We start from the raw sequence: 8,897 nt of genomic DNA, 5'->3' as shown, positions 1-8,897 counted from the left end.
TTCAACATTATTTGCTGTTAAGGGAATGCAAATCAAAGCCACAATGTGCCACCATTACACACCCGTTAGAATGGCTAGCATTTAAAAAAAATATTAATAATACCAAGTGCTGGCTAGGGTGCAGAGCAATTGGTGGGAATGCAAAATGGTCCACTCACTTTGCAAAATAGTTTGGGAGTCTCTTATAAAGTTAAGCATACCTACCATATGACCCTTTGATCCCATGCCTAGGTATATACCCCAGAGAAATGAAAACATGTGTCCAAAGACTTGTATTCAAGTATTCATAGCAGCTTTGTTAATAATATCCCCAAATTGAAAAGACGTCAGGGACTTCCCTAGCGGTCCAGTGGTTAAGACCCCACGCTTCCACTGCAGGAGGCACAGGTTCGATCCCTGGTCAGGGAACTCAGATCCCGCAAGCCATGGGTGCAGCCAAAAAAAAAGAAAGGAAAAAGAAGAGACTCCAAATGTCAATCAACTGGTGAATGAATAAACAAACTATGATGTATTGATACATACAACAACATGGATGAATCCAAAAGTATTATGCTAAGCGAAAGAAGACAGACAAGAGAAGTCTGTGTGATATATTCGTATGACATTCTAGAAAAGTCAAAACTATAGTGACAGAAAGCAGGTCAGTGGATGCCAAGATTGTGGGCAGGAGACTGATTGCAAAGGGCCACATGGGAGCCTTTTGGGATGTTGCAGGTGTTCTAAATCATGACTGAAGTGGTGGTTACATGACTAAATTTGTCAATATCCATTCAATTTTACACTTCAAATTGGCTAATTTTAGTGCATGTACATTATATGTCAATTAAGCTGATTAAAAAAAATCAATAGGAGTCTCCTGATGTGATGCTCTGAGAAGACACAACACTACCTATGAAGTTTTTCTAACAAAAGTATTTAACTAGGATCTACTCTTGAATAAACTCTCAGGCTAGCCAGATTGTGAGACAGCCTATAAGACAACCAGCCTGAAATATTGAAAAACTGTCAGTATCATGAGAGACAAAAGAAGGAGACTAAAGGGCCACAAGAACTAAATACAATGTGTAATCCTTGATTGAATTCTGTATTAGGAAAAGGAAAACTATAAAGAATATAATTGGGACAATTGGGGAAATTTGAGTATGGACAATTTATTAGTTAATAGTACTACTGTATGAATGTTGTTTCCCAAGTATTTTGTTTATGTAAGAAGATGCTCTTGTTTTTAGGAGATACATGGTGAAGATTTTGGGGTGAAGTTCAAGTGTCAAAATGATTGCATCTATCAAGAGGTTCAGGAAAACAAAACAAAACAGAGAGGGGGAAGGGGAAGGGAGGGGAGGGAGAACGTATAAAAAGTTAAAGGAACTATAAACAATTGGTGAATATAGGTGGAGAGTATATGGGTATTCATTGTATTATTCTTTTAATTTTTCTGTAGTTTTGAAATTTTTCAAAGTGAAAATTTGAGAAGTAAACTTGGTTTGAGACTTTGAGATTGCAAATTTTAAATCAAGATTTTAAAAAAATGATGCATACTCAGTCATATGCTCTCGCTAGAAATATTAATAAACTAACAGAACAAAGTGTTTTTGTACCTTTAACAAGCAAAAGTTTTCAATGTAGAAAAATTCAGTGAGAGAAGATACACATTATTCAATACATTCGTTAGAAGAACAGCTCTTTGGAAAAGAAACCTATATAGCCCACCTGAACATTAATTATACGTGGATTAAAGTTCACTGTCAAAATTCAAACCATAAAAATTGAACATTTATTGACTAAGTATATCCTTTGTACTTGGAGAAGACTTTCCAAGTATAAAAGACGTTGAAGGGAGCAGAAAAAGATTAATAGATTTGATAATGAAATTAAAACTTTTGGAACATTGAAAACATAACATTAGACAATAAATAGTTTAAGCAGATACAACAAATGATGGCTTATCAGATTTATCTCCAATATGTAAAAATAATATCATACACATTTGATAAGGAGTATTCTAGGACTAATGGAAAATAAGCCAAGAATTCAGTCACAAAACAGAAATAAAAACGGCTGACAAACCTAAAATTGTAGTTAACCTTAAATGGAGTCAGAGAAATATAACTGGAATACTATAATGAGTCTATTTCTATGAAATCAATGTCATAAATTTTTTAAAAAGTGGTAATTTCCCTATTGCTGAGGAAAATGGGGAATCCATACTTTCTCTCATTTCTGGTGGTACAAGTTTTCTAAAAAGCAATTGGAGAATATCTATTTAGAGGCTTAAAATATCCATACTCTAGTAAGACAACCTAAGGAAATAATCAGAGATGCAGACCAAGATTTATGCACTAAGTTAATCTTTGTAACATTATATAAAGTAGTGAGGATATGGAAGTAGCAGGAATGGCCTGTGATTAGGGGTTGATTAAATCCATTTCAGTACGTACAAGAAAACAATATGATGCAGCGATTAAGAAGCATTATGAAACTTTTTTTTTTTTTTTTTTTTTTTTTTTTGCGGTACGCGGGCCTCTCACTGTTGTGGCCTCTCCCGTTGCGGAGCACAGGCTCCGGACGCACAGGCTCAATGGCCATGGCTCACAGGCCCAGCCGCTCCGCGGCATGTGGGATCTTCCCGGACCGGGACACGAACCTGTGTCCCCTGCATCGGCAGGCGGACTCTCAACCACTGCGCCATCAGGGAAGCCCTATGAAACATTTTTTAATGACATGAGGAATTACTTAAGGTATAAATACTAAGGGAAAAAAATCAGAGTTCAACGTACAAGAAAACAATATGATGCAGCGATTAAGAAGCATTATGAAACATTTTTTAATGACATGAGGAATTACTTAAGATATAAATACTAAAGGAAAAAAATCAGAGTTCAAAATTTTATATCAAGAAAATCTCAACCGTTTAAAAATATATGCTTAGAAAAGAGTTTGAAGGAAATAGTCTATAATGTTCACAGTAGTTATTTCTGGGTAATAGGACTTAATTGATTTTTCCTTTGCACTTTTATAAATTCATATTTTCTTCAGAATATATGTTTGACCTATATTAGGAACACTGACAACATTATTAATAAGAAGAGACGTGGTTTCTGCTCTCAGTTGGAGAAGGAAAGACTGTACCTAAACCTTGCTGGATCGGCCCTGGGGCCATCTTGTCCAACTTGTCCCATTCAGGATTCCCTTCTGTGGTACCCCTGCCCATTGATCCCTCATCTGCCACGGAACACTTCCGGGCTGGGGAAGGTGGGGAGGGCACAGATAATTTCAGGCAACCCATTTACTGCATAGACAATTCTGATGGTTTGGGAGTTCCTCTCTATTGAGCTGAAATCAAAATCTTCTAAATGTAATATAACGTCCCCTCACTGCCCTTGGGCCAGCTAAGAGTGAGTGTACTACCCTTCACCTCCAAATATCCAAATCCAACCATAGAGGACTCCACCGCAACTATTCTTCCTGTGTCCCAGTTTTCAGACCCTTTGAGATCATGGACACCCTAACCACACTACTCAAAGTGTGGTCTGTGGACCAGCAGCATGGACATCACTTGGGAGCTTGTAGGAAGTTAGACTTCTGAATGAAATCTGCATCTTAACAAGATCCTCAAGTGGTTTGTGGTCACATCGGACTTGAAGAAGCACTGACCTTGAGGAGAACACATTCTCATTTGTCAGCATTTCATTTAATAGGTTCTCTCCAGACTGAAGAATATTCCAATATTTTTGAGGCATACAAAGTGATTGTTAGCTCTTCTGATATGTCCATTCATCATGGAAACCAATATTTATAGAGCTTGTAGCTTTATGCAAGCCACTGTTGTCAGGCACTGTTAAGTGGAAGACAGATGTGAAAAATTAAATCACTGTAAAGATCTAAGAGTTTCAGGCCCCAGTGGAAGAGTTGTTGTGAGACATAAGTGATAAATGGCAAAAAGATGATATGGACAACGATGGCTGTTAAGACTAAGAGATCTTCTGAGAACAGGGAGGTTACAGAGGAGTGAGCTTGTATCTGGGCTTGTAACGATTAAATGCCCCTGGTAAGGGGCCACACTGTGATCAGCTCATTTCTGGGTATCGTCATGTGGATTTGTGCTCTAGGACAGGGGTTCTCCAATTTTGAGGAGTATCAGACTCACTGGAGGGCTTGTTAAGACACAAATTCCTGAGGTTCTCAAATTGTCTGAGTTTCTCATCCAGTGGATCTGGAGCAAGGCCCGAGAATGTGCATTTCTAACAAGTTCTCAGGTGATGCTGACGCTGCTGGTCTGGGGAATGACACATTTGAGAACCACTAATTTGGAGGAAATAGCATGGGTCTTGGAGCCAGTTTTTGTTCTGCTACTTAATTTAGGTGGCAAGTAACTTTTTCTTTTTCAGGTTTCTCTTTGAGTAGAGAACTATAATGCCAATTTCACAAGTGTTTGGGGCAAGTAAAGGAAGTAAAGGTCTATGAAAGCACCTTAATACATTGCCTGGTATATTGCAGGTACTACTAGTTTAACTTAGTTTCCATTCCCTTCCCCAAAGTAATCTTAATTGATGGTGTTAACTGCAACATCTTTGGGAGCAAAGGAATAGTGGGGTTTTTTGTTTGTTTGTTTTGCGGTACGCGGGCCTCTCACTGTCGTGGCCTCTCCCGTTGCGGAGCACAGTCTCCGGACGCGCGGGCTCTGCGGCCATGGCTCACAGGCCCAGCCGCTCCGCGGCATGTGGGATCTTCCCGGACCAGGGCACGAACCCGTGTCCCCTGCATCAGCAGGTGGACTCTCAACCACTGCGCCACCAGGGAAGCCCCAGGAATAGTGTTTTGGGTGTGAAGGGCACCTGGCAGTGGGCACATGCCCTTTGTGGAGAACCTGGGGGCGAGCCTTTATACCATTGGCACAAATTGGTTAGTGTCTTTTGTGTGGCTGTTCTGGCTGTCTGTTACTCTGATGGCATTCATATTGCCTGGCAGTGCGTAAAAACAAAGATACGTCAGGGCTTAGAGAGACCAGTGCCATTCCAGGTAGTATAGTGCCTAAAGGAATGATTTGAGAAATTGGAAACTAGAACTTACATTTCACCAGGGAAAGGTAAAAATCTATTTCTAGCTTATTAGAACTGAAAATTCTAAGGTAACTTCCTTAGACCTTTTAATTTTAGGAAATTCAAGCAAGCCTATATATTTGGAAGAATGTGAATGTAGACCTTTCTCCTTTCTCTAATAGGGATCCTCAAATGTCAACACCATGACCAAAATGATTTGGCAACTGAACCTATGCATCCCCATCACAACTTCTTTGGGAAGTACTAGAATTCTTAAAACCCTGAGGTGTTTTTATTCGGGTGCATTTATTCATTTGAATTTTATTGTTCACACTAACAGGACGCATTAAGAAAAAGAAGACCTCTCTGTGTGATCCCCAAATTGACATGGGAAATTGATGGATTCTCCTTGTGCCACCATATGTCCTTGAGTCTCTATGGGAATTTGTGTATTAGGTTATAGATGACAGCTAATTAATCACATAGCAAACTTTTGAAGATTAAGACATAGAACAGGTACATTTTGGTGGATGTGGAGGAAAGAAAGGATCATTCTAAAGCAGAAGTCATTGCCCAGTTGAGTTTGGGACACTTAGGGGTCATCTTCAGGACATCTGAAGGAAGGACATCAAGCAGGAGAATGAGGTAGGAGAGGGGGCAAAGTTTTTCCACGCTGCAGTCTCACTTGAGCCTAGACTAGGGCCTGTTCTTGTTTCTTTACCGTCTCAATAGCTGTACTTTAACAGAGAAAACATGTCACCTCCCGGATTATGTGTCTTTACTGGCTCCACTGGTTGCCTTCTGGATCAAATTTAAACTGCCTATTTCAAGAGCCGCCAGGATCCCTTCACTCCAGTGGTGCATTGTATAAATAACCATCATGGGCAATTAGTGTCTCTGACTTTATTCTCTCTAAATAACGTGGTTGAGTGATGTTTAATATATTTCAGTTTTTCCCTCCCCAAATCATGTCAAGTAAATTATGTTTTCTTATGCCTTGCAAAGTTCATGCATATATCACTTCAACTGTGATTAAAAAGGATAAAGGGGTTAAAAAAAAAAAAAAGGATATGAACCAGCCACTCAATAACATTTCATGAGCTTAAGACTGTTTCTGTCAGAAGATTTCCTTAGGAAAAAATTTCTATTTTTTTTTTTTACAGAAGACATTTTATTTTTATATAGTGAATATTAAGTTACTATATAACATTAAATGGGAATTTTTGATTGTTTATTATTCTTGTCTTTCTTGCCCACCCACACACACCAGTGTTACATATCCTTGTTGCCCGGAATCACTTTAAGCCATCCATAACTCTGCACTCCCATAACCCCAATAGCTGAACAAGAAGTCTGAAAATCAAGGGAGAGAATATTCTCACCTTGTTGGGTTCTCAAGAAATTAACAATATCTGAGGCTCAGTGCCTGAGGCAAAGACTGACTGAGAAGGAGGGGGTTCTAACAGCACTTGGAAGGGGCAGCATGTCACCTAAGTGCCAGGGTATGGTCACAGTAACCACACCCACGAGTGCTGTGCAAACCCTTCTTTACCAGCCTGTGCTCTAAGACTTACCATTTGGGCAACAGGATGATGTAATTCCACTATTTCATCTTGCATTCGATTGTGTTTCATAATCACTGCAGGGCAGGTGGCCACCACAGGCCTAAAGGCCAAAAGGCTCAAAATTTGTCCCAAAGGATGACTTCAAAATACTGCCTGCAGACACCCCCTCAGCTGCTTTGTCAGCACCCCATGCCACCACCCCACCCTGCAGCGTCTTTCCTTAGTGCTCATGGCCCTCTTGGTGCTGCTGTTTCTACTCACCACCTGCCCCTGGGCTCCTTAACTTTGTCTGGTCATACAGACTTGTGTGCTACTGAGCTGATGATCACCCAGCCTACTGCCAACCCAAGCCCTAAAGAAACATCTCAGCGCTGTCCAAAACTCTGTCTTCCAGAGAGCCAGAGCAGGAGAAGGCAGGCTTGGGCCCTTCTGCACAGGAGAAGAGATGTGTGAAAGAACTGGGTATGAAGAGGACTTGTAGAGTAGAAGCTGATGGTGGCTCATCAAAGAACGCTCAGCAGTCACCATTTGCATGTACTCTGACCTGATGGCTTCCTACTTCAAGTACCTAGGGCTCTGCCTGAGTGCTTTCTCTGGCCTCCACAGTGACCTAGATTTGCATAGGGGCGTGCCAGAAGTGACAGGCTGTTGATGGGTCTAGAGGTAGCCCTCAACGAAAGACCGACAGAAATTGGTGGATAATTCCCCAGGTACTTCAGCTCTTGGGCAGGATAGCTCTGAGGTGTTCTCTATGCAGTCCTCCAGAGGCCCCCAGTGAGACTGGACCCCAGTTGCCCACGGCAGTAATCTTCTCTTTAACTAACTCTGTATTGGTTTCCTTTTTTTCCCTGTCTTACTTACTGCCTCCTACACTATTGCTTCCTGGCATTACCCTTCAAATCCTTGTCTCTGGGTTTGCTTCTGAGGGAACCCAAGATAAAAGCTAAAACATGGGATGTGTGAGGTTGTGACTGCACACATCAGCTGGGACCCCGGTGGGGAGGCCCTAAATGTCATGTTGAGTTGAGACTTTATTCCATGGTGACTGGGTGGTGAGTGCTTGATCAGACTCCTATGCTAGAGGATCATTCTGGAAACAGGGAGAAGAATGGATAAGAGCAGTGGTTCTCAAAGTGTGGTCCCTGGTCCATGAATATAAGAATCATCTGGAAACTTTTAATACTGCAAATTCTTGCTTCCACCTCAGACCTGCTGTATCAGACAATCTGAGAGTGAGGCCCAGAAACCTGTGCTTTAATAATCATCCCCCCCAGGTAAATCTGATGCCCCTGAAGTTTGAGAACCACTGGATTAGAGTCTGGAGGAGAAGCTAGCAGCATGAAGACCATGTATCAGGCTGTAGTGAGAGTCCTACTGAAAGACTATTAAGGTCTGAACTATAAGTTTTGATTCCCTTCTCCCCATTCTTTTTGCCTTGGACTTTGTTCTGCATTCAGAGTGTGCTTAATAAATATTTTGGCCTGATGTCTCCCATCCCATTGGGAGCAGCAATGAGAGGGGCAAGGATGGAGAGAGGTGGGGTCAGGTGACGTGTGGTTCATATGAGGTTCAGCCACCACTGACCACATGGCATTTCCAGCATTATTCCTTTCTCAGTTCTAGGGACAAAGTCTTCCCCTAAAGAAGTTGGGGCATTGGCCAAAGCTGATGTCTTCTTTAAGATATCAGTAGCTACTCCCTCTTCAGAAATCAAGATCCCATGACTTGTGTGTATGCAGCCTGAGAAGTATTGTAAATCTGAGTGTGAAATCCCCATAAACTGAGCAATAAAATTTTTTAACAGAAATTACTTCCTGAGAAAGGGAACATTGTGTGTGGACAACAGGGAGGGATAGAGTTCTGGGAACATGAATGGGAGGTTTCCTGCTAAGTGGCCTCAAATCCTAAACTAGTTTGTGTTAGTTTGAGACCTAATCCATATTATTATTATTTGTTATTGCTTGAAAACCTTTTTTTTTCTTTTATTTTCAGAGTCAGCTTGACCAGTGTCTTTATAAGTCATGAGTTTCAGAACCCCTTAATTATGCCCTGCCACCTTGTCCAAAGGCATCCCAGACCCTCAGTGCCTGCTTATGGAGCTGTGGGAACTCAAAGTCCCCCAATAGTCCCCAGGGCTGGGGTGGGTGAGGGAGACGTGGTTGGCAATGGCCCATCCCACTGGGGTACCACCTCCCAGAACAACAAGGCCTTTGACTGAGGCCTTCACTGGAAACTGGATGACATTCTTTGGGCCAAAAGGAGCAATTGGAAAGGTAGTTTTGTGGGTTGGATT

Source organism: Orcinus orca, chromosome X (assembly GCF_937001465.1).
Source record: "Orcinus orca chromosome X, mOrcOrc1.1, whole genome shotgun sequence".
NCBI classification, from domain to species: Eukaryota; Metazoa; Chordata; class Mammalia; order Artiodactyla; family Delphinidae; genus Orcinus; species Orcinus orca.
Note: the sequence above shows the minus strand (reverse complement) of the source record.